This window comes from Chamaea fasciata, unplaced genomic scaffold (genome assembly GCF_029207755.1).
Source record: "Chamaea fasciata isolate MVZ Bird 193981 ecotype frontalis unplaced genomic scaffold, bChaFas1.0.hap1 SCAF_3, whole genome shotgun sequence".
Classification (NCBI taxonomy): domain Eukaryota; kingdom Metazoa; phylum Chordata; class Aves; order Passeriformes; family Sylviidae; genus Chamaea; species Chamaea fasciata.
This window is the reverse complement of record NW_027094088.1, coordinates 7,090,761-7,117,641: the sequence shown is the minus strand read 5'-3', so window position 1 is coordinate 7,117,641 and position 26,881 is coordinate 7,090,761. Positions and strand designations below refer to the sequence as shown.

Below are 26,881 nucleotides of genomic sequence, written 5' to 3'. Positions count from 1 at the left end.
CTTATTATATAGCTATGCCTAAGGGCTCGGCAGGTTTGTGCACCACACACAGTGTGTTCAGGCGGAAACTGAGCTTGTGGGTGAGGATTTAGGGGGGGAAAAGACAGTTCTCAGTTTCTACTGACTGCCAGCAGTACAATGGTGACTGAAGCTCTTTTTCTCCACCATCTACACGTAGATGTACTACTGCTATTCTTGCTGGGATGAGCACTAGCTGGAAGATGTCTCTGTTTAGATGGAGAAGTGGAGAGAAAAAGAAAGAAGTGTCAGCCCCCAAAATGGGCTTCATAAAAAATGTGCATACAGCACACACACCAGATGCTTGTACCACAAACTGGTGGCCCTGCCAGCTCTCCTTTGCCATCCCAAGGATATCAGTTTGAAAGGAAGATACGAGGGACACAAATCTTTCCTTTTGTTGTTTTTATCGGGTTTATTTTAATCTGCTTGCCTGAATTAGCCAGAGGTGCTGTTAGTTAGCAGCACAACACCAATTTCTGTGAGGAGGGCCTTGGGGCTTTCTGTCCTTTATCTGAAGAAAGGCACATTAGCATGAGAGATACAGGGAGTTTATTAGACACCGATACTTTGTGGCTCTCTCCCAGCTCTATTAGTAATCCAGTCATCAGCTCCTGTCTCTCCCCTTGTTCTACAATTAAACACACTCCTGCTATTGTGTCTGCTGCATCTTTGATTCACAAAGCTTCTTCCATCAACTTCAGATCACTTTTGCAGAGTAACTCCTGGTAAGAAAATCTTTGAAGCCTATTTAATAAGACTATGGCCAATGCAAGTGTGGGGCAACTGATGTTTAAGGGGAAAGGAGTAAAGAAAGGTTTAACATAAAGAGAACTCATCAAAGGTTCTTAAAAATAAATTGCTAAAGATGTTGCACAAGTGACTTACTGCAGACATCTGTGGTTTTTTTAAATTGTCTTTTAAGTTTTCCAACAACATTTTTAATTACAGCCTTTATTAGCAAGTGCCTCATTATAAAAGACTGACATTTTTTATTATTTTTTACTTCATAATTTTTACAAGCGACTTTCTACAAATGTTTTGCTCTAAAAAGGTCATTCTGGGAGAAAGCAAGAAGGAAGTAACAGTGTTAAATCAGTCATGCAAAAGGTGTGATGTGAGGCATAGCTTGTTTTAATGAATTTTGTTCACTAAGTGAGTCTAATTTCTGGTCACAGCAATTTTGGTGTATTGATTTCCAGCCCCACGCTTGCCTGGTAAACAAGATCTCATCACAGGCCCTGGTTTGTGTCAGTAAGTCCTTTCTGCTCAAGCAAATCAAATATTTTAATCTCCAGGTCCTCACAGCTTTTGTGCTCACTTGCACGCAAGCCTGTAAATGAGGAGGCACCGAGGTGCAGCTGCAGGGCTGGGCAGGGCAGAGCCTGAAGGTGCTCACGTCCCCATTAACACTCCTGAGCTGCCGGCTCCTTGTCCCAGGTGTGCCAGCTGTTCGCAGCTGCACAGCTTCTCCCTTTGCACCTGGGCAGTGTCAGCCCTGATCTGTGCCTGGGCTGTAGCACAGGGGGGCAGGAGGAAGGCTGGCTGCAGGAGCAGGATGCCCTGGGCAGGCCAAGCTGTGTCCTCGTTCCCAGGCTGCCCTATGGATGACTCTCCTACCTCTAGCTTGCTCTCTGCTCACACCTAGGCTGCTGGGCTGATGAAGATCTAGCCTTTGATTTTTCACAACACTCTGAAGACTTTATATAGTTTTCAGATAGAGCAATCAAGCCACTGAGCAACTGGAAATGAAATCTTAAATTTAGATCTGATGGGGAAGCAAAATTCTGAATACAAACTGACTGCTGCTGCTCGGTTGCTTGTGGATTTAGATCGCTGTCTTTAGGTGCCTTTGCAGGCTGCTTACAAAGTAACATCTAAGGCTCTAAGAAAAACCTCCATACAACTTCAAAAAAAAAAGAACAAGCTCATGTTCCCCCAGTTTAGCCCACTACTCTTCACCATTCTTGTGGCCAGCCAGCTGTCCCAAAGACTATACTGTGTACTGAGCCAGTGCTGATGCCTCAGCTGTAAGTAACAGCCAGGAAGGGAGCACAGCATATATTTAAAGTGTGTGAGGACCCAGCAGATATTGTGCCAAGATTGGTATAGAACATTTTTGTGCCTATCTGAGACCTCCTCCTTGGAGGATTTGTTCTTGAGTGTTGTATAACACCTTTCCTTCTGCACTGACCTCTGAGATAATGTGCATCAGGAACGTCATATTGTCAAGAGAGCCAGGCAGCAGCTTGGGAGTTGGTACAAGGGCACATGAATAATGGCATTATTTCCAATCAGAAAATTGCTAAATTTAAGTCTATTACTGAATCCAACAGAACACTGTGCAGCTTGGCACCTTGTGCAGGGTGTGCACCTACATAAGATTATGTTCATAACAGGAATCAATAAGATTCAAAGAAAAAGCTGGAAAAAATCTCCATGAGCATGTGGAAGGGAGTACTAAATATTTAGTGATATTTTTAGCTGATCTCTTGTTTTCAAAGGTTTTCTTTTACTCTAAATACCCTTCCCTAACAAAGTGAAATAGTGAGCTACAACCTGAAAAAACCCCACAGGGATGGGAAAAATTCATACAAGGTTGGAGCTTGTTTTGCCTTCAGCTAAGATGTTTCATGCAAAGCAAACTGAAGTCCTTACACCTGCTAGATCCACTAACCCATAACAGAAAGGGACAGACACAGTCCTTTATTTAAAACTAACCCCTGTGAGGCTGTCGGTGCGAGCACCAGAATGTGGAGCAATCGTGTGCAGCTGAACATAAAAGTCCTTAAAATAATCTTTCCTCACACAACTGCCGCCAAAAGTACTGTCAATAAAGGAAACTGCTCTGCTGAGTGGGGATGGTTCCCTCTTCCAGCATCTGTGAGTAAATGTGGCATCACTGAGTCTGTTGTAAGCAAGCCTGTCAGTACCTGTAAGGTGACTGTCTGTGCCTTAGAACACAGAAGTAATAACCTGCAAAACTAAGACAGTGCAAATTCTAACATTTCCCAGGAGTGTCTGGCTTTGTAGCTTTAGCAGTGCTGGTACAAGGGAGGGCTTTTTTTTCCTTTATGGTAATACATTTGATTCAGCATTCACAATCAAGAAGTTCTAGAAGTAACGATGCCAATTCACTACCAGAAAAAAAAGAAATTAAAATAGGTCTTTCCTATCCAAACAGCAGGAAGACGAGCCAAAACTAATAATGGCAGTGGTGGTTTCTATCTTGTGTTTCTACGGTCAGAAACAGGAAGCTGTCTGACATTGATAAAACTACTCTTGAAAAGTTGTCATCACAGGTCTAAATTATTCATTTGAATGCATCGTTACTAAACGCATACTAAACAGGAGCCAGGCTCTTAAAAGGCAAGCTAAAAAATACAGGGCTTGCATGTTTTCTCTTTGTTGATTTTTTTCTACAGTGGAGAGAGGAAGAGCAATGATGTGCTTGTTTTTATGCTGCATTAACTAATTACAGACATTAAAGGCAAAAAAACACCTATGATTTTATTTAAATCTTCCCCTAGCTGTTGTCATGGCTGACAAATCCAGTTCTTTTTAAACACAGTTTTGCAAACTGCTCTTTCCTTGTACGAGCATGCTTCACAGCACAAAACTACCGTAAAATAATGAGTAATGCAATTCCCTTACCTGTCTAGGCCATGTGTCCTTGCAACTTCAAAGGTCACCGAGTTGAGAGATCCTCTGTGGGTGATTCTTTTATTTACTGTAGATGTAGTTTTCTCTTGCTCTCATCCGCAAGCCCCCTCTCTATCAGGCTTCTCCCGTAGTGTCTGCAAAACACAATGCATCCAGCGTGAGCACATGCTGTGTTGCAAAGGTAGAATCACATGGAATCACCTGGATTTTATTAAAAGAGGAGTCCAAGCAGGCTCACTGTGATAGAACGCTGCACATGTGAATGTTTTTGCTTTCGTACTTTACACACTGTGCTAATATTTGGGGGTGGGAGGTGACAAGTAATGTATTTTTCACTATCCCAACTGTTTTAGCTCTAAAGGGAAATCATGCGAAAAGCAGGCTAGCAGAAGTCACTCATTACATGAAAGGTATGGAATAAATAATACACTTAATTACAGCATCAAGAAAGGGGTTTTTTATACACTAAAATCAAAAGAGGGTTAGACCTCCGTCTAGGGTGATGAAACATGAGCACGGATCTCACTAAATAACTGAGATCACCAATATGTGCCCATTTATATGCTCTTAGGACACCTATGACCTGATTCCTGCAGTATATTCCTTCCCTGAGGTAGCAGGACAAGGTGGCTGAGAGCACCAAGGTCACACAAGGCAGCGAGGGAGATGATCTCTCAGATTACGGGATTAAAACCTGACTGAGCAAAGGGTTTCCCAGTTTTGAGAGAAGGGTTTCCCAGTTTTGAGAGAAGGGTTTCCCAGTTCCCCTCTTGCTTTTCAAGTCCCAGAGGATGAGTTTCTTTCTAAGGGTCAACAACACCCTGAGACCGGTTCAGACAAAACACCAAAGCCAACAGCTCACGTAGCCTGGGGACTCATTGTTCCTTTTCCAGTGTCAGTGTGATCTTTTTTGCATGCATGACTTTGGGTAAGGAAGGGCTGAGATTCACCCCATTACTGAAGTGCCCGACTGCTGGCAGCCTTTGAGAGCTAAAAGCAGGGAGCGTGAACAGAAAGCTTCAATAAATGCAAACAAGTCTGCTCTTCTCTGATGGGAAAAAGAAATCTCTGAAGTATTACTGCACCTGAGGTTCTTGAAACTATTTACTTGGGCAAGCATGTGGTTGCTGAAGTGAAGATGACACATCAAAGCCTAATTTTGTCAGTTCTTGACTTTTTAGTACCTAAGAGTCCAGGATGAATTAATACTGTAGCAGAGGAATATGACTTCTGCACCTCTCTGTTTCATTATGTTAGCATAGCATTAAAAGGAATTATTTTCTGGTTTTGATTTGGGGTGTATTCCCTTGTTCCCATGTGAACGTGAGGAACAATTGCACCCTTTAATGGCTAAGAAAAGAAAGGCAATGCCAGGAAAGCTGATTTCTCACCTATGCCTGATTGCCTGGAGTTCTAAATTAATTATCCCTCTTAAGGGAAAATGGATGCTGAATGGGGAATAAAGCACAGCTGTTGAAGCAGGGTATAAATGAGAAAAGGTTTTAGAGGGGGAAAAGAAAAGAAGGTGCACTTTGAGGTAAACAGATTTGTAAGGCAGCATTGCTCTTGGATTTGGACTATTGAGATGAATTCAGCAGTGATGTAATGGACATATCAGGGCTTGGGTGAGATGCCATGGGACAGCTCGGCTCTGCAACCCATGGATTTCAGAGAGCAATATCCCATATAAACATATTTATATGGTTAGACAGACCATTACTTTGGTAATATTCTTGGACAATGCTTCTGGCACTGTATTGCTCCTGTTTAATCTCAGTCAGCACCAACCACTTAAAAAGTCTGTATAGTTTACCTGGACTGAAGTAAAACAAGCCTTTTTCATTCTGGGAAAATAGTTTTTGTTTTTCTCTCTGTGTATCACTAGTCACAGCATCTGAAACCACTTGAAAAGGGAATCAAATGTTGGCCAAGTAATTAGCAGAGTTGAACAACGCTGGATTCTTCACTTTATGGCTCCCCAGATATGATAAAAGGAGAGGGGGAAGTCTCACAAACAGGGTAAATTTTTTTTTTAAAGCATGCATAATTTGGAAAAAATAATCTTTTAAGGCTTAAAATTGTCTGTGAATGTTATACCATGGAGTTTCATTCTACCACTGAGCTTCAAGTTTCAACTTCTGAAGCACAGTTTTCAAAGCTGGAAAAGTTCACATTGTTTACATACAAGTGCGTCCCTTCCTCTCTGCTTCTCTAATGTTTGTTAATCTATTACCCACCTTAAAGAAAGCTTCCTGCTCCTCCTTGGAATCTGAGCAGAAAATCAATTAACTATAGTATTAATGAGGCCTGATTACAGGTTTTCCCCTGCCTGTGGTTGTCTTCACCTCCCTTTTCTGCCATTATTTAACTAGGCATATGAAAAATCTTATCTATTCCTTTCTTTCATCAAACACTGCTGATTGTAGGTCCTGCTTTTATGACTTCCCTGATAAACATAATTTTAGATTAGAGTGTTTGGAACAGGCCAGCTTAACGAGTAACTACTGGGAGAGAATTTTGTACTAGCATTGCCGGTGCTCACTAATGGTGTTTATTCAGGATTATTTGTTATGAAGGTAAATTCTAGATTCTGGGGGTTCCCACTTCCTTATTGGCACACAAAACATCTTCTGTGATATTCCTTCGTGGGCTGTGTGAAGAAGGATGAGGTTTCTCTCCTTAGTGTCTTATGAATCCAGCACAATGCAGAGTTGTCTCCTGGGGTCAGATATCCAAGTCATTCCTTTACTCCATAATGTTGTGGTACCACTTGGCCTTTCAACGCCCGACTGGGAGCCTTGTGGCATGTGCTTGGGAGGGAGCTGGCCAAGGCTGCAGTCTGTGCTTGGGATAAGAGCTTTGTACCTGGATACAACCCTGCAGCTGTTCCATCTGCTCCAGGCTGCCATTGATCAGCTCCAGCTGAATTACATTCCTGGCTCAGGAGGTGCAAATCTCGCTGCTTGACCTCAGGTCTGGCATCTGGACAGGAAATTGTCTCCCACGTAGAAGATCGTATTGGGATGATTTGGGTTATCTATCCTAATATACAGCTCCCAGCCTGACTAATATGAATTATCCCCACTTTATGCCTCTGGCAGTCTTTCTTCTGCTGAAGGCACAACAGAGTGCCAGCAGATCTATACAGGTTGGTCAATTAAGGCTTTTGGCACATGAACAGTCTCTGGAGAAAGAAAGGGATGTATTTCTGCTCCAGGCAAAGCCTCCTTTCCCAAACTATGTGCATGAACCCAGGTCTTTGACTGGAAAAGTGCTAAAGCCTGGACTAACAGGAGGTGTTAGGAGAGATTTGGGCCCAAAAATTTGGGTTTTTGGAAGAGCTGAATGAAGCATGAGGAGGAGCAGGGATGGAGAAGGAAGAGGGCAGAGGAGTATGTACCAGTACATGAAGATTTTGGGGAGGCCAGCCAAGGCAGCCTGCTCCTACTCCTGAATTGTGAGTTGAAAACCCATGGCATGTCCAACACCTCAGGCTGGAAAAGGGTGGTTACAGCATTGAAGAAAACCCCAGTGTGAGCAGTATTCTTCTGGCTTTTTGGGACAGGGGCACCTCTCAAGGCTGTAATACTGTCACTATTCAAGAACTGAACAAATGGCAAGGAAACAGGGAAAACATCAGAGACCAGGGATGCTGGAGGAGGAGGGGCTGAAGTGTGATGCTGCAAGATTGCAGCACAGGGAATTGGGCTGGAGAGCTCACCCTGGGCAGGAATGACAAGACATCCATGCACTTCCAGAGAACACATAAACACAACTGCCATCATGAATACATGCACTTTTTTTCCTTACTGCATGCTATAAAGACCTTTTGTAACCCTTTAATTTAAACCAGTGAAATTGGAGCAACATAAAATTCATTTCTCTGGGTCCTGTTCTGTAAGCATCAATTAAAATGTCTAATCTACATGAAGTGCTGCTAAGTTTAGTAACCAACTCTTTATTATGCAGCACCCAAAAGCATTCAAATATATTCACATTAAGATGTAAGATCACACAAACAATAATTGTAGAAACATCCAAATGCTAACAGTTGGGGTTTTTTTGCCTCCTAAGGCTATAAACAGCTATTTTGATTGGATTGCCATGTTCCTTTAAAATACACACTTCCAAAGAGAAATTTCTCACTTGGACAGTGGGCACAAAACAATATGCTGTTAGAAAGGAGAGAAAGCTTAGAGGACTAGCCTTTATTTATGACAATGACATTGGAAATCGAGGTCTGATGATTGCTGTGAAAGAGTTTCATTTGGCAGCAGAGGAAGGAGGGCTGCATTGCTGTGAACATGTAAATCATTTATGCTCTCAATTAAAAATTTACTCAACACCTCCAGTTTTTGCCTGAGATATGGCTGGGAAAAAAAAAAAAGAAAACAACCCCAACTTGAAAACTGCTGCCTCTCCTCCAAGGTCATGTATCTTGTCATTTAAAGGATTATTCAATTTTGTTCTATATTTGACACTTTATTGGCCTCTCAATTGGTTTTGGAATAAAATTGTGTATTCTTTTGACTCCCTTTTCAGTTTTCTCTGCAGCCTAATGGTTTTCTTTTCCCTATAGCATATTATTGTGTACCTTTTTCTTCAGTATTACAAATTTTGCCACCTCTTATCTTTTACTGTGTCTTCTCTTTCTCACTTGTCATTATTTCTTCCTCTGTGTCCATTCATTCCTCTGCTTGTGCTAATTTCTTTCCCCCAAAAGTAATCTTTTCTTTCATAGCTCGCTTGTGTTAGTCTCTCTCTTCCTTCACTTTAATTCATGTTCAATTCTCCTGACTCTATTTTCTTGTTTAGGGTCCTCAAAAGTAGCACTGAAACAAATCGTAACAGCAAAGAACGCCATCCAGAAAATGGAAGGAATAATATGGTACATAAACTCATGTCAGCAAGGATTAAAAAAAAAAAAAAATAAAAAAAAAAAGGTGTGAATACGGAAGAGATAATCTAATCACTTACTGAAAGCAGTTTTGATTTTGTATGGAAGCAGAGCTGGCACATATTGTAATACATAATTTCATAAAGTACAGTGCACCTGAGCCAGGATCATGGCATATTGCAAAGGATGTTTTCCGAAGGCATTTTGTACCACTACCTCTTTTTCTTTTGATGGTTTCACCTTTCAATAGGTCATGGCTGGTGAGACTGCTTCTCTCTCCTCTTCTGTACCCTAAGTTTATGACCCTACCCCTCTCTTACAACTCGGAGTCAAGAGAAAAATGACATTACAAGAAACTATTATGCAAAGAGCATCAGGAAGCAATGGGTTTCAACAGTATGGGCCATACCTTGGCACAACCACATACCTCATTCATCATTCAGAAATCATTTACTTTTCATAGTGGTGAATTATCCCTGCTTGAGTTGTGCCTTCATCTATTAGTTAAAACTCATGTTGTAACCTAAAAACTTTAAAATTAAATAAATAACTAAATTACCCTTACAGTACTGGAGTAGCTGAATTGCAAACAAACAAATGAGCAAAAAAAGACTCCAAAGCTTTCCAGATGGCTGGTTCCCACTGATGTACATTTTTTCTCTAGAGCTTCAAAACATGTTTAAATTATGAAATTTGGTGTGATTACAAGAACTTGGCAAGCACTCATTAAGGTTTTAGTCTGAGGAGTGATACTACAGAGCTGGAGAACAGAAGATGAGCAGTTGTGGAGCTGCATGGCTGTTTTTGTGTGTGCACAGCCTTGTCAGTGTGGCTTGTGGAGCTCAGCTCTCTGGTCCCCAGGGTGTGACTTTTTTGTGTGCTGCCCCTCCAGCTGTTTCCTTGGGCCAAATCCATCCTCAGCAGAGCTGGGGAAACTGGTGAAATTGGATCAATAATTGACTTAACTTCATTTGCTCAGAACTGCTTGTTTGGCATGCCCTGTGCTATGTCCCCAGCTTCTGCTGAGCCCAGGTGGCTTGGTACCTGTCTTTGCTCCTCACAGCCAGTGAGTGCCTGGTCTTGCTGCTGCAAATCCCTTTGCCACTGCTCCACAGGGAGAGCCCCTGCCTTTTCTGGGAGAGTAGAATGTGGGGAAAGACTTGTGGGAAACAGCAGAAGCAACAGATGATGGGAAGGAAAGTGAGGGGGAGTGGAGGAAGACAGAAAAAGAAAGACAGAAACAATATATTTACTATCTGTTTTGAATATGTTCTGAGATGGGAAATGATGAATTTTAATGAGTGTATCCTCCAGCCTGGGTTCAAGCTGACAAGCAGGATCAGGTCTTGTGCTCCAGGTGCAGGGGAAACACAACCCACTGGGGCAATGGTGGGGATGAGGACTGGTGAAGACTGTGCCTCTCCCAGCAATTTGTACTTGAAACAAGTGGGAACCTCCCTTTGCACGTCAGGTCCTCCTGGCTGCAATCACAAAGCCCCTTTCCAGCTCCTTCAAGCCCATCCACTGTCAGCTCTTCAGGGCCCTGTCATGCAGCCTAAGGAGAACTCCAGCACCTTGCCATTGTATGCCTGAACAAGGCTGCTAGCAAGGACACCACTGGTCTTTCTGATGCAGCTTGTTGTCCAAGTGATGTTTTAATGAAGTTCTTTATCAGTCTGATACTGGAGACTGCTCCCCTCTCTATGGCAAGAGCAGATTGGCCACTGATACCCCAAATGGTTGTGGGCAGTATTAGCACAGAGAAGGGAGGGAGCTAAAAACCTCAGACCAACCCACCAAAGAAAACTCCAAAGGTGGCTTTGTAGTAAAAAGAGTTACCCTTGGAGTTAGCAAGAATATTTTATTACAGCATTGTTGTGTATGGTGTGTTGCTGCAGTCATCCCCTGCTCAGCACCAGACAATAGTCAATCTGAATAGACACTGAATAGACTCTGAATTATTCAGCTGTAGTTTAATTATTCAAGAAGAGGATGTAGCAGCAATTCATGTCAAAAGAAGGGAGGAGGAGGGTAACTGCAGTTCCCCTGTGCTAACCTGGTGGACCTTGTGTGATCCTCACATCACTGGTCTCCAGGGACTGACTGCTTTGGCAGGGCACTGATGTTGCATTCGTGCTGCCTGAGTAAGTGCATGCCCTGCAGCAAGCAGGTACATAAGCATTCGAGTGACCAACCTGCTCTGTACCTATCAAAGCGTGGTTTGCTGTCTGCTCCTCGGATTTATTGCCAAAAGACAGTTCCTTTGGGGCTCAACCAGCTGCTATCGTATGCATTTGTGGACTCCCGCCATGTGTCACTGTCAGTATATGAATTAAAAACAAATGCTGCAAGTACAGGGAGGAGATAAATAGCATAGCAGGAGGAGATGCACTTAAGCCCACGCAGTGGACTTGGTGTGACTCCTTTCTAATAACTGACTGTCTGTCAAGTCATGTAATAACCTGCAGATGGCTCAGCAGTGGGCGGCATTAATATCCTTGGGCCCCTCTGGCACACAGGTGCCCTGCCCTGTCCTTCCACCCTCTCCTTTCACCAGCAGACAGCCCTGCCCCTTGTTGCTGTCAGGTGAAGTGCACAACAGGAACTTGCTGTCACACAAAACATGGCTGGCTTGTTCCCAGGGGGCTTGTCCTCCTCCCTTGGGTGGGGAGCAAGGACAGGCGAGCCCGCCTGACTTTTTGCAATGGTACCAGAGCAGAAGCATGACAAGTGGCAGAAGAACTGAAACATCACGGCTATTCAGACAATGTGCTGACATGATTGTTTATGTTGTTAATTCACTGTTCTATCCAGAACCACGGTCTCACTACACACACTGCCATGTTCAAGGGCCACCTCTGATGTTGAAGCGGTATGGAAAGCCTCTGGATACTCCACAAGCACTTAAACTTGCATTGTACAAATGCAGACTCAGGTGACATCTAAATGCTTTCTGCACCTTAGTAAGATCGATGACAACACCTAAAAACTCAGAGAAGTTTCAAGAGAAAAACCTGAGCCCGGGAAAATGAAGAACAGGAACATGTCTATAGGAGGGGAAACATACAGAGTAATGCTGTTGGTTGTTACTTTTCCTAGAAGATCTAATGGAAAATGCAGAGAAACAGATACAGAAAATGTATGCAGACATCTGGAAGGGACCTTCCACTGCAAGCACTGTGTCATACAATCCACAATAAAAACACAAACCCCACACCTGAAGAGTCCCTAGGCTTCACTGTTTACATTGGAGAGCTAAGGCAAAAACTTGCTGCTGATGTTAGAGAGCAACTTTGGATGTCCCGCTGAAATTCACTGATGGTGAATTTACCTCCATCATTATAAACAAATCAGAAGTGGTTGGATACTAGGGAAATGGGTTTCAAAAAGCAGCTGATGGGACTGAAAGCAAAGGACTGTCAACTACAGAACTAAAAGTCCCACAGGAAGGTTCATGGGTTGGACTGCTTTGTCTTCTGTGACTTCTTTAAAGTCTTTCTTTAGATAGCAAAACCCTGAAATGAAAAATTCTTGCGTTTTGCATTAATATTTAAAGCAGAGTACTTCTGAGTGAGCACAGATTTGTTACAGTTTATTAATAAGTTTTCCTTTACCATTTTCAAAGAGCATTTTTTACATAACCTGCTTGTCTTTCTATACATCATTTACAACACTGAGTGCTGTTGTTTCAGCCTGGTTGTGCTGATACTCCCACGATTTTCTTGCAGGCAATCCCAACCCCTGTCGGCTCTCCTGAACACTTAGGCAAAAGTCAACTTGATTTGCATCCCTGCAGACCCTCAGCTGAGGAGGGGGAGCAGAAGCAGGTTTGAGAGCTCAGCAGGCAGCCTGAGTCTCATTGGCCATGTAAATACACGGAGGGTGAGACTGGAGGTGAAATGCACTCTCTCATACGCTGGGCCAGTGGGGCTTTGTTCTTCTAGACAGGAATGAGGAATGAGCTCTCAAAAGTGAGAAAGGAGCCCCAGGGCTCCCTCCTTGGGCTGCAGAACCTGGCACATAGCAAAGTCTGGCAGCAACAAATCTTGTTCAGGTCATGGTGGATGGGGGGCAGGGACGCTGAAGAAGGACAGAGCCCCTTGTCTTGCACACATAAATCCTGACCGTCTTCTTGTCTGAAAGGCTGAATAGCACTGTGCTATTTTTGATACTAATGCCATTTCTTTGGAAGGTGGAGATACCTTACTGGTACCTTAAAAATACAAAAAGTATTGTTCAATGCTAAATTTAATTTCTTGTCATTAAATCAGACAAAGAAACTCAAGCCATTTTTTCCCCCTAACATCCAAACGGAACGCCACAATCTTATTAGCAGCATTACCCTGAAAGCTCTGTTTTCCTCCCTGCTGCATTATGCAGCTTCTGGAGGAACTCTTCTCAAGCCCTTTGCTTCTGTAGTGCTGCATTCAGAAGACATGGAGCACAAGCCTAAAGATAAATATATCCCAGCACAATGAAGAGCCTAATTAGCATCCTGAATAGATCCACTATGGCACTCTTGATTAGTAATATTCACTCCTTTTTATAAGAAAGACCTCAAAAATAATAATTGCAATGTCTGTCATTAATATTATATAGTGGGCAGAGGAAAAACATTCCCTTTGTTCCCACTCACTCCTATTATATCAATCTTTGTATGTGTGGCTCCCTGAAAAGCCTAGGAGGAAGCTAACAGTCTTTTTGAAAAATGATCACAGATAATTTTATTTTATAATAAATCAAAGATCTGATACTGGAGGAAATTTTGCTTCTTCAGAGAACCAGTCTTCAGTAGAGTAACCTCAACCTTTTCTAAATCAAAGCATTTGATGGGATATGGAGGCACAAAACAAAGGGATCACAGCTGATACAAATGATGGGGACCATGAATGTCTGGAACAGGATGGTATTTACAGGTGTGGACAGTTAATAATCTTGAGCAAAAAACCTACAAAAAAGGACAGTTTCAAGACTAAAGTCTCTTTCATTTTGCTGTGTCCTGCCTAACCAAAATATTTGTGTAGCTGAACATTTTGCAAGGGAGAGCTGGTAGAGACATCTACAGTTAAAACTGCCAAGACTTCCAGTATTTTGCCAAAATTTTAACTACCAGACTAAAATATTCCATGCTTGCTGTCTGCCTCAAGCTGCAACAAAATGGCCCAGCAACGTTCTCAAAAACAGTAATGAAAAAAAATCAAAAGTATTTTTAATCAAAATTATTCACCCCAGCTCATTTTTGTTTGTTTGTTTTTGTTTTTGTTTTTTTTTTGGAAGTAGACCCGAAATTGAGTGTCTGCCTACTTCAGCCTGCAATTTGCCCCTCGAGTGACCATTTGATTACCCTTTTTGCATTGCAGATGCTCAGACCTGGCTGCAGTGTGAGACCTGGAAAATGACTGCTCTAAGTGGCTGCTTTGCTATCGACTCTGCGGAGCCAGTGTTTTCCCCATCAATACCAACCGCAGCACCATTAGTGGCCGATGATAACACATCCAGCAGAGCCTTGTGGCAGCAGGGGCAGCAGCCAAGCTCTCCCTGGGGAGAGTGTGGATGTAAATCCATGCAGCTGCATGCATTGGAGCTGCTGCATACAGCACTGAGCCCAGGTTAATAAACCACACGTATAATGGCTATTAATTATGCATGTGAAACTTGCCTTAGTGTTCGCTGTCAACATATTCAACTAGAACCATTCGTGTTGAGAAATAAACTTATCAATGGTCTGACCAAGAGGTGGCATAAATCAGTGAGAAGCACACACAGGTTAGATCAACACAGGATCTGTCAGAGATTGTCTGGGAGCTAATGGCATAGAACCACAGCTTCAACTTTCTCACTGAATTTTGTGGGTTCAGACTCCAATACCTGCCACGTTCCTATGCCTATTGTCTGCTTTCCATTGCTGCACATGCTGATGGCCAAGGAAAATTTTGCCTTACATAGCCAAAAAAATAAACCACTGAGAATAAACTCATTTGGGTGGATATTCTGAGACCTAGTGAGGCTGTGATCATAAAACATCCTGCACCCTTGTATAAGAGAAGAAATAACAGTAGAAGATCATGTTACTTTACAAAAATTTCAGTGTCTTTGGAAAAACATTTTTCACTCTGAATATCCTGCAGCTTGAGTGGGTTCCTGTGAAGGCACCTCTAGTTTTTTGCTGACTATAATCAGCTGAGGTGGCAGTCTACTTTTATGAGGCAACCCCATTTAAAATGCTCCATGTTTCAGCTGATTACTGCAGAGGTTAGGGCCGTTCTGCTGCGTCTCCTGGGACATATTGTTTTCACCTGATATGAATTGTTGGCACAGTTCCTCTTTCCCTAAATCTTTTTGCTAAGTCATGAGGGTGAAATCTTTAGCATTTGCACATGTTTATATTTACTGCTCCTAAAGCTATAACTGCCAAATGTTGTCCTGTTGGAAGAAAATGAAACAGGATAGCTGTATGTTGTCCACAGCAAGGCAGCAAGTCAACCTAAGAACCAGCTGAAAAATCGGAGGTTCTTGGATTCACTCCTTACTTATCCCTAACGAGCCAAGTCACACTGGCTGCTCAAGTCAGGAGGGAATCAGTGGAGAAACAAAGATGAAACTGTTGTCATCAGTTGTGCTGTGTTTAGAAGTCCAACTTTGTAAACAGAACTGTACCACAACAAAATCCACAGAAGTGGGAATTAATCTTGATCTGGGGGCCTGACCCAGCCATTTGCAGCTGTGTGGGGAGCCTCAGACCCTTCACATGGCCTCACTTTCTATGACTTAAAACACCTTTTAGTGGAAGAACCCTTGCTGTTAAAACTGACATTGTCAGTACCATTACTTCCTCGAAGACCCAGGGTCCTGACACGGGTTTCTTTGATGACTGCCCCTCTTTCAGGGAACAACCCAGGTCAGGGAGTGACAGCAGAAGGGGAAGGACTGTTTGGGAAAGGAAAAAGAGCAGCTTTTGCTAAAGAAACTATAGTTTCACTAATTCTGAAATGCCACTACTTGCCTGCATTTCATGCTGTTACCCAAGCAGTTCAGGTCCCTACATTTTGCTAAAACTGTTTCAAGAACAATAATGAAGATAATGGGCCTAGGTTTTTGTTGTTTTTTTTTTTTTTTTTTTTTTTTACCCTAGAAGAAAATCTCCTTGCACAGGCAGGCAGCCATGACCTCTAGTCATGTAGAAGCCATTTTTGGGGAAAAGGAGTTCAGAAATCATGGGGAAAGCCTTACAGAGTTATGGACCAGAATAACAATGTCAGTGCTTACAGACTGCCAGCTCTAGAGATCTGAAGAGAAACCACACAGGGATTCCTAAGGAGAATCCAATACTGTTTTCTAGCGAGTAGATGATTATGCCTCACTGGAATTAAAATACTTTTTTTGTTAGTACTTATATAATAACTTACTTCATTTACATACAGCCCAAAGGCAAAAATAAAAACGAAATCAAGAGAAAAGAAAGCAATGAAAAGGACACGGAGCACTTCATTTGTGTACCCACAAATGCATCCATCTCCCATTCATTTAGAAACAAACACTTTGGAACCACAAACAAAAACAAAAAAACCCAACAACCTCCTCTTCACTAACCCCCGGTCCAGCTGACATTCAAGCTGATGCCCTCCATCTTTAATGGCTGTAATTGCTGCTCCCATATCCTGTTAACTAGATCCCTTTAGCCCTGCCAGCGATACTGGCCTTCATCCAGCTCACGTGCTTCTCATCCAGGTTCCTTTGTTATTTCCTTCCTGCACCTCCTTTGGCGTGATACGCCCACCCTCAGCCCTCGCCTCCCCTTCGTGTGTTTCTAAAGCCCTGCCTCTGCCACCGTGCCCACGAGGAATTTCTCACTGAGGATACTTAAGCAAACACAAACATCTGTTTAACACAGCACTTGCCTCGGCTACAGGAACCCCTCAGACTGCAGGTCTACTCTGCTGACAGGCTGTCCCTGGAATCACATGTCATCCTTGCTGTTGCTCTCGGTCCCCTCTTTGCTTACTTCTTTGGTAGGAACATAGTGGCAGCTCTTGGAGGCAGAATGTTTTTAAAATCACATCCTGGTACTGGTCGGGATGGGGGCTCTCATTCCAAGCTTGGATTTGTGCTATAGGATAATGCTATAGGATTTAGGTTATAGGATAATATGGCCTGAGATCTTGGCTACTGCATTACTGGCTGGAGTAGTCCATGGCAATGTTCTCTGCGTGACTAGCAAAACTACTATTTCAGATTTTCCTCCACTGTTTCCTCAACTCACCCTGGGTAACTTCTTATCTGTAACTCGCTGCCTCTCCCGACACCAGCTCTCGGTGCCCGTGTCCCCTCGGAGCGGTCCCACACATCCAAACTCCACAGTTCACTAACAAAGTCCAAGAGGCAGGTGAACAGGGAGGGGGAACCTGCTTTGCCTGGTAAAGCTCAGCAATTTGTTTGGTTTTGTGGGCGTTTCGCGTTTTTGTCTTGGAGCGGGGGAAAGAAAATATTTCTCGTGAAATCATGAGGAGACGGGGGAAGCTGAGGCCGGGCACATGGTGACAGAAACAGAGGAGCACAGGGTGGGCACAAGGGCAGTCCATGGCAGCGGTTTGCAGACGGTCATGTGCTGTGAAAGGGCCCGCCAGGGGATATCGGGAGACGGAATCCCACACTCCAGAGCGCCCGTGCTGCCCGTGCGCTGAGCTCCTCCAAGGCTCACTCCAAATAAACCTCAAGCAGTCCAGCTGTAATTTTGAGACGAAAACTGCGCGACTTCGGGAACCCTCCAGCGGCCTCCTCAACATCACCTTTCTCCCGTCGGCTGCGTGGAAAGCAGCAGGCCTGGCGGGAGCCCGGGAGCACACGGGGGAAGGGGGATTTCCTCCTTGCCCTTTTCCAATACGTGTAGTAAACAGAGGCGCGCCGGCGCGGGCATCCTCCGGGGGCACGTGTGCGGTACCTGCGGGTGCCGGGCAGCGCCGCGGAGCCTCCGCGCCCGGGGCCGTGCGGGCGGAGCTCCGCGCCCGCGGCCCCGCCGCCCACTTGCCATGCGCTGCCCGCAGCCCTGCGCGGCGGCGGGGGGAGCCGGCGGTGGCGGCCCGGCCCGGCCCGGCCCGGCCCGGCCCGCCCAGCACAGGCGGCGGCCGCCCTGGGGTTTCCCCCGTCCCTGCCGCGTCTCCGGGCGCTGCGGGGGTTGAGGCGGGCGCGGCGGCGGGGGAGGAGGGAGGGGAAGGGAAGGGAAGAGAAGGGAGGGGGGAAAGGAGGAGCCGCCGCCGCTGTGGGGCGGGCGGGTCGCACACACACACACGGACACACACACAGACACTGGCACAGCGTGAGGAGGAGGAGGAGGAAGAGGAGGGAGCAGCCTCGGCGCCTGAGGTAAGGGTGGCGGGAGCGGCCACCATTGAGGCGGGGGGGAACGGGGGGCGGCCGCCGCTCTGTCCGCGGCTTCGCGCCCTTGGCGGGGAGCGGCGCTGCCCGGCCCCCCCCGCGCCGGGCCGTAACCTTGGGCTCCCCCGGCCGCAGGGGACGTGTGGGGCTGCCACCTGTGAGGGTCTGTCACCCTGCGGGTCCCGCACATCCGTGTGGGGCTGCCAAACGTCTGTGTGCCCGTCTGTCACAGATGCGTGTCTGTCACGCGTGTGGGTCTGTCGTACATGGGTGTGTGTCACATAGGTGTGTCTGCGTGCCCTGCACGCCTGTGTGTGCCACGCATGTGGGGCCGTGCACACACGCGTATGTCTGCGTGTCACGCTCACGCGTGTCCGTGTGCTCCATGTCGGGCTCCGTGCGTGGATCCGTGTGTGGATCCCTCTGCCTGTGCGCCTGGCAGCTGGAGTCTTCCCCTCATCCTCGCTGCTGTAGTTTCTGAGTGTATCCGGATTTTGTCAGTGCTGGGCGGTGTGACAAATGTTTCTGTGTAGTTAAGTATAACTTTCTTGCAGTGTTTTGGCTTTTTTTTCTTTTCTTTTCTTACTTTCCTTTTTTTTTATTTTTTTTTTTTTTCCCCCGGGAGGAAGGCAGGCTCACCCTTGAAGATTGTTTGTTTTCTTTCGTACATATCCAAAGGTCTCTGGGGATACAAGTGCTCCTGTTGCCTCTGTCTGTGTGGTTGTAATTTACGAGACGCTTTTAAATCAGTGATAATTTTCAAAGCAAGGTGCAAAAGCGATGTTTCAATTTCCATTCCATAGCCATTCCAAGGCTGTACACTGTATTCCATGCACAACTTTGAATTATGTGCAGTCAGACACCTGTTACTTAATCCTGTTTATCCTTTCCAGTTACAGTTATCCAGTCTTGTCTTCTTCTTCTTTTTTTTTTTTTTTAATATCTCAAAATAAATTACAAATATTCTTTTATGCTGGGATCTAGTAGAAACCCAGGGATCTAATGCGCTTGTGAGGTATTTAATGTGTGTTTGTTAGGTAATACTTTGTCAAAAGGGGATTATTTTAGAAAGTTATAGAATAATCATTATCTCAGGGGGAGTTTATACAATATTAAAGTGTCCATGGGGATGCACCGGTAGGAAAGGTGGATGGTAGGGGCTACACGGAGTCAAAGTCTTACACAGTATAAATCTTCAGTAAAGTGTGCCTCATCCTCTATTAATACGTAAATAATATTTGTGTTTCTCAAGCTTGGCTTGCTGTTGCACCATGGAATTTTCAGTTTAGTAATTGGTGTTAACGAGGGTACTTGGGAAGATGTCGCATTTCAGATCCTGTGAGGGGATGGAGCAGATTCTTTCATAACGCGTTTGTGTTCAGGCTTGTGTTCCTGAGTTTACCTGAGCAGTGTTAGCAAGCTGATACTACTCACTTCAGGTTAATTCCTCCAGCTTCTGGAAGTGTTATGGCCTCAGTACTTGCAGGCTTTCACCAGATCAAGGGTACCTAATAGTGCCATGTACCACAAAATAATTACTGTTATACACAGCTGAGCAATTTTGTATTGTACAGAGACAGTTCCTAAATACGAGTTGAGAACAGATTTATTCCTCCCTGCAACTGGTAACTTCGTGAAGTAATTAAAAATAAATTATGGACCTCTAGGATGAGAATTCTCTTCCACAATCGTTAATACCAGTGTGCCTTCACTTGTCAGTTTTGATTCATCTCTTGCTGATATCGCTAAAAACCAGGTATTGATAGCAAAGTCAAACCCCTGGTGAAAATATAACTGCATGGCTGTCAAAATAAAATGTGAGGATCTGATTTGATTGCTGGCTGTGGATATGCACTTGGTAGAGAAACAATGCCTTTTATTTTAAAGACATGCACCCACGCACAGGAGCTTTGCTCTAAAATAGTGTCTTCTGTTTTATGAATTTATGCATAACCTACAGGCTCTGCTTTTTCTTAGAATGCAGGGAAGACAGAACCTTGAAGGGGAAGAGAGACCAAAAGGGGCAGGAAAGAGAAGTCATTTGAATATCCCTTACTGACAAAGGAAATATTTCTTTATTATGTTTCACACAAAATACTGTGTTGTTTTCACCTTTTCTAAAACAATGGCGAGTTGTTTGGGCTTGATATACACTGCTGACTTCTGTTGCAGACTTTGAGCATTTGTTCCAGTAATATCTGGCTGTGATGGTGAACTTGGGGCTGTGCTGGAAGTCTGTCAAGTATTTGTTACAGCTGTGTAGGAACTGATGGCTTCATTTTCACCAGGCTTAGGTATACTGTGTTGAAAACTTGTAGGGTTGTAAGTTTTGTGCTTACCAAAATGACTCGCTTTGTATTTCTGTTTCATTTTTTATCTTGTCATTTTTGTGGGCTTTTCGAATTGTTCAGTGGTTTGCTTTCCTTGGTGGTTTTAACAGCTCAATTGCTATTCCTTCCTCTTTGCAATTTACCAGAGACTGAAGTCTGAAACTACTGTTTTAATATTTTGCTTAAAATTGAATTAATCCCTTTTCTAGAAGAAAGGGAGGAAGGGACAGAGGAGTACTTAGGAGAATTTTAGGAATGAGAACCAAAACTTAATGCAGGCATCTTACCTAAGAGAGACTACCTATGAAAATTGTACCTCATTGATTTCGGGGGAGGCTGGTTTCCTCTGTAGTTTCAATCATCTGTCCCATTAGATTTTGGGAAGTGTAGTAAATTGGTTTAGAAGTGAAATTTTCCAAGTCGTAAAATCTCTGGTTGGTTGTTAGTGGAAATCATTACGAAGGGTTGCATAAGCATTATTTGTAGGATGGCTAATCAGCAGCCTGGGCTTAGTTCCATTCTCTAATAAATAGATGCATTGTGCTACTTCAAAAATTGCAAAATTGATGGCTTGAGTTCATTTAATAATTTTGCAAGACATGTAATGCATCTGGTTTGGGGAAGACTCTTTGATGTCTGCAGAAGTTGCACACAGTGAAGGTGTTTATGATCCAGCCTGTTAACTCTTCAAAAGTTTTTTGATTATACTATTTAGGACATCTTCTTCTTATGAAAGATTCATGCATAGCACCACATCAAAATTACCCGTGTGCACGCATCAAAGGCTCAGATACATTTATTCGACAGGACTTTCTGGGAACAGGTTTTGTGGTCCTCTTGCTTCTGCAGAGAAATAATGTGGCTTTTGGACTTTGTATTCCAAAGAGCTGATCTGTAGAGGGTTAGAATATACGAGATACTGATGGTATCAATACCAAAGGTACTGTGCTTTGGCATTAGCCATCCTGCTTTGCTTGTGTTGTGCCCTGCGAACACTAAATTATGAAATCTATTGTGTTGGTCCTCACTCATCTTCTTATGGTGGTAGTGCTTTCTGGAAGTTTAGTAAATATTGCTAAAGAGGCTCGTGAAACTGGGGTAGAAGACTGGTTCCCAGCCATTCTGGAATAAATTCATTAGGCCTAGTAGTAGGATCCTTGTTCCAGAAAGACATCCTAATGTATCTGAGTGCCTGGAGCAGGGTGCCACAACATGGGAAACAGCATCAGAACAACCCTTCCGCCGCTGTCCTCGGAGCGCTGGTGCCGGGAATCTGCAATTTTCAGGGCAAGATGCTCCCAAGCGACTTCTGCAAGTCACAGAAATAGATGGTGCAGCACAGCTGTGGCTTTAGAGATTCCTTCCAGCAGACTTTTGGGTGATGGGCTGCTGCTGATGTCTTCCCTGCAGGGTTCTTGGAGAAAAATCAATTCTTGCATCTCCTCCTTTTGAAGACCAACCTCAGCTTGTACAAGACAGGGAAGTGCTGTGGCTTCTTCTGTCAGTTTGCCTTACAAGTCATTCTACATATCAGCCTACTACTGAAAGAAGTACGTGTTCAAGTTGTACCTGTGCAACAGCAAAAGAGTCTTGAATTTTGGGGAAGAATGAGATGAAACCTTCATTTTCCTCTCCTCTGAAGAGCCTCCTAGCCTAACTTGAAGTTGTATCGTCCTGTTTCCCTTGTTACTAGTTTTGGATAAATTGTATTTGTGAATGGTTATAATGTTTCATTTCACTTTTAGAGTTCTAAGAAGCGCTGATCAGTCTTCCTGTGGGAGAGAGCCCGTTCCTGGGGAGCAGTGCACGTGTCGCTGAAAGGTTAGGTTAATGTGATGTATCTGCTCATGGAAAGGGACAAGTACAAGGTATCCAGCTTTTAAGGCCACTTGCCTTTTGCAAGGCGCCCGTTTCTGTGGCAGCTGGGGCTGTTACTTGGATCTCTTTGTGGTTTCTTGTTCTTTTCTGTTGCCAGTCAGTGTTGTTGAGCTCAGCCGTGATCCTGTCCCACCTGTGGCTCATAGCTGGACATGGGACAGACCATGGATACAGTGTGAGGTGCCCCTTGTCCTCCCGTTTCATGCCCACCTTGCAGGTGAATCCAGAATCTGATTTCACGTAATTGCTTCACGCTGCCTGATTAAAAAGAAAGAAAAAAAAAATCTATTCTATAACCATAAGTGCTCCTAATTCCTCACAGTTGGTCTCTCGTCTTTCTTTATGCAATAGCCAGTGATCAAAGTGCAGGGTAAGAAGTTGGTTGGCAGCTGTCATACATCCAAAATTAGGGCCTTGCTTTCCATTCTATGTGGGATGTATGATTGAAGCCCTACACCTGGAGAACTAAGAGTCCCTCATTTGATCTTTCCTCAAAATAAGAGCCTGTTTTTTCCCCAGTAACAATAACTGGGAGCTTTAGGCAAATGAGGTGAGGCAGCCTGTTAGGAATGTGCTCTATTGTAAGGTCTGTTTGTGGAGTGGTTGAAATTGGTGTTGCTGAAGTAACGAGGCGCCTTTGCCCTCTTGATTCTGAAGAAACTGGTTCTGTTCAGTTGACTTTGGGGCTCTCAAGTTGTGACTTCCTTTGTGAGCCAGCCTTGCAACCTGGAAGACCTTGAGCAGATGTGTAACATTACAGAAGCTGGATTTAAAAGGGACTGTTCAAATTAAATCCTCTACATTGTTCCTTCTCAGATGTTGTAACAATAGACCATTTACTTGAAAAGTCTTAATCTAGTCTTGGTGTTTGTATTCTGTTGTTTTAATGTGCAACACCATCTAAAATTATGAAGAGAAAAAACTTACAAACATCACTGAGTTATCAAATAGTTACATAAAAGTAATTTATGTCTGCAGTTGGTCTAGCAATATGCCAGCCAAGAGGGCATATATATTCAGCTTCAGAAATGTTTGGGTGCACTTTAGTAAGGAGGAAGTGGGTATGAAAAAGGTATTAAAGAGCAGGCTCTTTATTCTTGAAGTTACAGACAAATTTCCCTTTCTAACAATTTCTACATTCGGCCTGAGCACACACGCTCCTGCAGACTGGAAGTAATCAGCCAGGAGGTCAGTGACTAATAAAGGGGGCAAAAGAGAATAAGGACTTGAAAGGTTAATAAGGAGCATCTCTTGGATTCCAATGATCTAGAGTATCCATGATCCTGTGAACACTGATGATGTGGAAAATAACAAGCAATAAGGGAGTCCTCTGAGATGTAAGCTATGGTCTTGAATGAGACAGGTCGGATGAAAGAATTTCTCATACCAAAGTGGCATTTCTTTTCCTCCTTGATCTTGTAGACCATTCCAAAACTCTATGGGTTTTTCTGCTCCCATTTTTCTACTCCTTGAATATATTAATTTCCTGTGCCTAAAATTGCCATGTCTCTCACATTTGCCCTTTGGTTTTCTTTTTGGGGGATGCCCACTGTTGATGTTGCTGTACTGTACTTGTTGCATGTACAGATGTTCTGTACTCTCCTCTCGGCCGAGGCTGTGTGCTGGCTCCAGGGTGCTTGACTCCATCTCTGCCATCAGACTGCTGCTGCCACTGCTGAAAGGAAACAGAGGGAAGAAAGGAATTGGTAGCTGCAGTGAGAGCCTGTTTGTTTTGAAATACACAAATTAGGATAATTTGTACAGAAATCTTCTCAGTGAAGTATAAGTTGAAATGGAATATGAATGCCTTATTGGGAAGTAGGAAATAGAGCCATGGAGAGGTTTCTTTGGCAAGGCTAACATGATCTGTTGAACCCAACAGAACTGGTATAATTTTTTCTACGAAGGACCATGATCATGGAAAGAAAAGCATTTCTGAAGAAGGCAGGGAGAGAGGCTGATGAATTCTCTGTAGGTTTGTTTGCAGAGATGAGAAGGAAGGACAGATCTGTTAAAGGAGAGGTTGAGTAGCATGGTGGTAACTGCAAGGCAGGCAGAGGCTGTTGCATGATTTTGTTATACTATTTGTTTTTCAGATACAGTTCTTGAGGATTAGTGCAGATTAATTGGGTGCTCTGGTGGATTTGGAGAGCTGTACTGCATGTCTGACATCAGCAAAGAATAGACTGAGTAATTATTGCTTTCTGGTCTTTCAGCCTGTGTTATTTGTGTACTGCTTCCCTAGCAAAATATGCTCAGGAAGAGTTGTCATACGTTAAATGACAAGGAAAGATGGAATGTGGTTGCAGGTATATCAGAGCAGATTGCAAATGAGGTGCTGCAGTCTGGCATAGGAGCTGTGAGTTGCAGGTAACGCGGATACTTTGGCACCCCTGCTTGGCTTGTCGTTTTCGCACTGGAGATCTCCTGTATCCGTGGATGCTGCAGGTGCGGTGGAGCTCTCGGAAATTCCCCTCAGCGTGTCTGCCATCCCTCACATGATGCGCTTATCTGCTTTGATTGGAGAATCCCCGGGCTGGAGGAGAAGGTGGGGGCTTCGGGGGGCGGGGAGCGATGTGTCCTGGGAGAACAACAGAGGGCTCAAATAGGGCAGCCCGGGCGGCAGGAGGCTCAGCTGCGGCTCCGTGTCCCGGGGGTGCTGCCGGTGCCACATTCCCCCAGGCACAGCAGCTGGGGCTCGGGGACCCTGGCGACCTCCTCTGCTCGGTCTGGGGCTGGCGGGAGCAGCCCCCGCTGTGCATCTGCGTTTGCCCAGGGGAAGGTCCTGGAATCTCTCTGCTGCGACCGAACTGATACAGAGGTTCATTTCCTTTTTCCCCAAGCCCTTCAAATCTGGCAGCATGTAGCAGAGTCTGGCTGTTCTTTTTGCTGATGCTCTCGGTTTTGGCTATGAAATACAGAGTAGCTTTTTGATGACCTGTGACTGTACCAGGTGGCCGGGAAGAAAAATAACTTCTGAGAGGACCTTGGCCCAGGTGAGGACAAACTGGGCAAAGTTGTTTTTTTTTAGATGTACAGGTTGCTGCTTTTCTGCATTCACGTGCCAGTGGTATAATTTTGCTTTTCTCAAGCAGACTCCTGTCTACTTGGATGCGTCCTAAAGCATTGTGTACATTTGGCTCTGCATGCTTTTAATTTTTTGTTTTTCTTTACAAACTGAGAAAGTGCTGGAATTGGAGTATGTGCCAAGCCTGGTAAACAGATGTTGATAAAATGGTCTCCTTTGAGACATCCTAATGAGAGCACGAGCTTAACTAGAAGAGCCATATAAAAATAGTTGGTGTGCCATTTCATCTGTGTGTCTTCATACAAGAAAATGCCTTAAATTAGTCTTTGCATCAGGTAACAGAAGTATTTGCAGTGCTTTCGTGGGAGTAGTGCTGTCTCTTCCCTGTGGAATTAATGAAGAATGACACCTTGGAAGTAGCATGTGGTACTTAGCTGGGAGAGTTAATAAGTTGGTGTGGTGCTGGTGGGCTCTGTAACCTGTATGGGTGCTTTTGTGGATGGATGTATGGATTGTGTGCTTGGCAGAGAGAACCCCCAAAGGCACTCCCCTGACCTCAGCTGCTAATGATGATCCCAGAGGTGTCTGGATCCAGCAGGGAGTGAATGTGCACAGAGGCTTGGAGGGTTAGGAAAGGGTAACAGCAGGATCACTCCTCTGCCTTTTGCTTTTATCTCCCTAGAGAGCTGGGTGATCATTACTGTGGAGAAATGCTGGGTGTTGTTCCTATTGCACGTTATTGCACGTTTCTGTTCGCTGGGTATGGTTGAGTTCATTTGGAAGAAGTCTCACTGATGAAGCTTGTACTGCAGAATTGTGGTCCCTGTGTGGGTGGAAGAGTCACAGCTTGCTTAGACCTTTATCTGGTAGTCCAAATCATGTAAAAAAGCTTCATATTCTCTGCTGTATCTTCATTTTCAGTGCTAAAGCTTTGGATTGCAGTGTCAGAAAAAAGATGATCTGGTGGGTTTTGGCTACAGTCACAGTCTACCAGTTGGTTTATTCAGGGTTTTGGACAGTTTTTGGAGTTTTTCATACATATATATATATATATATATATATATATATATATATATATATATAACGACTTAAAAAACTTTGTTCTTCTTATTTGTAATGACTCTTTTGTTTGTTTTGTGTGGCTTCCTGTCTGTGAGTTTCTTACAGCTTTTCTGTGATGAACTAAAAGCCTCATGTAACCTAACTGCATTTCCAGATGTGGGGAAATCAAAAGTATATGTTTGCAGTAATTCTTTGCTATAAAAACACATGTATTTATTTTGTAAATGCTTCTTGTATTTTAAAACACATGAGGTGAAAGCAATACTTTACAGGAGTAGCTGGGAATTGGCATGAAACATGTTACTTCTGAAAAAAAGGGGAGCTTTATTGCTGGGGATTTTTTTTTTTTTAATGAAGTCTGTGGCACTTCAGTTTTCAGAACTGAATCAATCTGCCAAGAAATGCATGTTCTCATTTATATACCTTTGATTTAGTTATGCTCACTTTATAAACAGTGCCTGGTAATCTTCCCTGATTTCATCCTGCTTTAATTTTTTCATTTACCCTTGAAAAGACCCTGTTCACTTTAATCTGAAATAACCACCTCCCCTCCCCACAGTAGAACGACTGAATAATAATATTGTGAAAACAAAGATCTAAGTGCAGCTCTGAGATATCTGACATGTTAAAAAC

General features: G+C 43.9%; 1 protein-coding gene across 3 annotated transcripts in view; it reads left to right on the top strand.

Moving 5' to 3' along the window:
* Nucleotides 1-17,806: 17,806 nt before the first annotated feature.
* Nucleotides 17,807-26,881, top strand: part of PLCB4 (phospholipase C beta 4) — a 185,729-nt gene continuing 176,654 nt past the window's right edge. For 2 of the 3 annotated variants that reach the window (XM_066177841.1, XM_066177843.1), the window contains exon 1: nucleotides 17,807-17,938. The gene's annotated coding sequence lies outside the window, so the exon portion shown is untranslated. Of the gene's footprint in view, nucleotides 17,939-25,118; nucleotides 25,155-26,881 lie in introns of those variants that run through there. The other variant, XM_066177844.1, reaches the window with a different exon arrangement.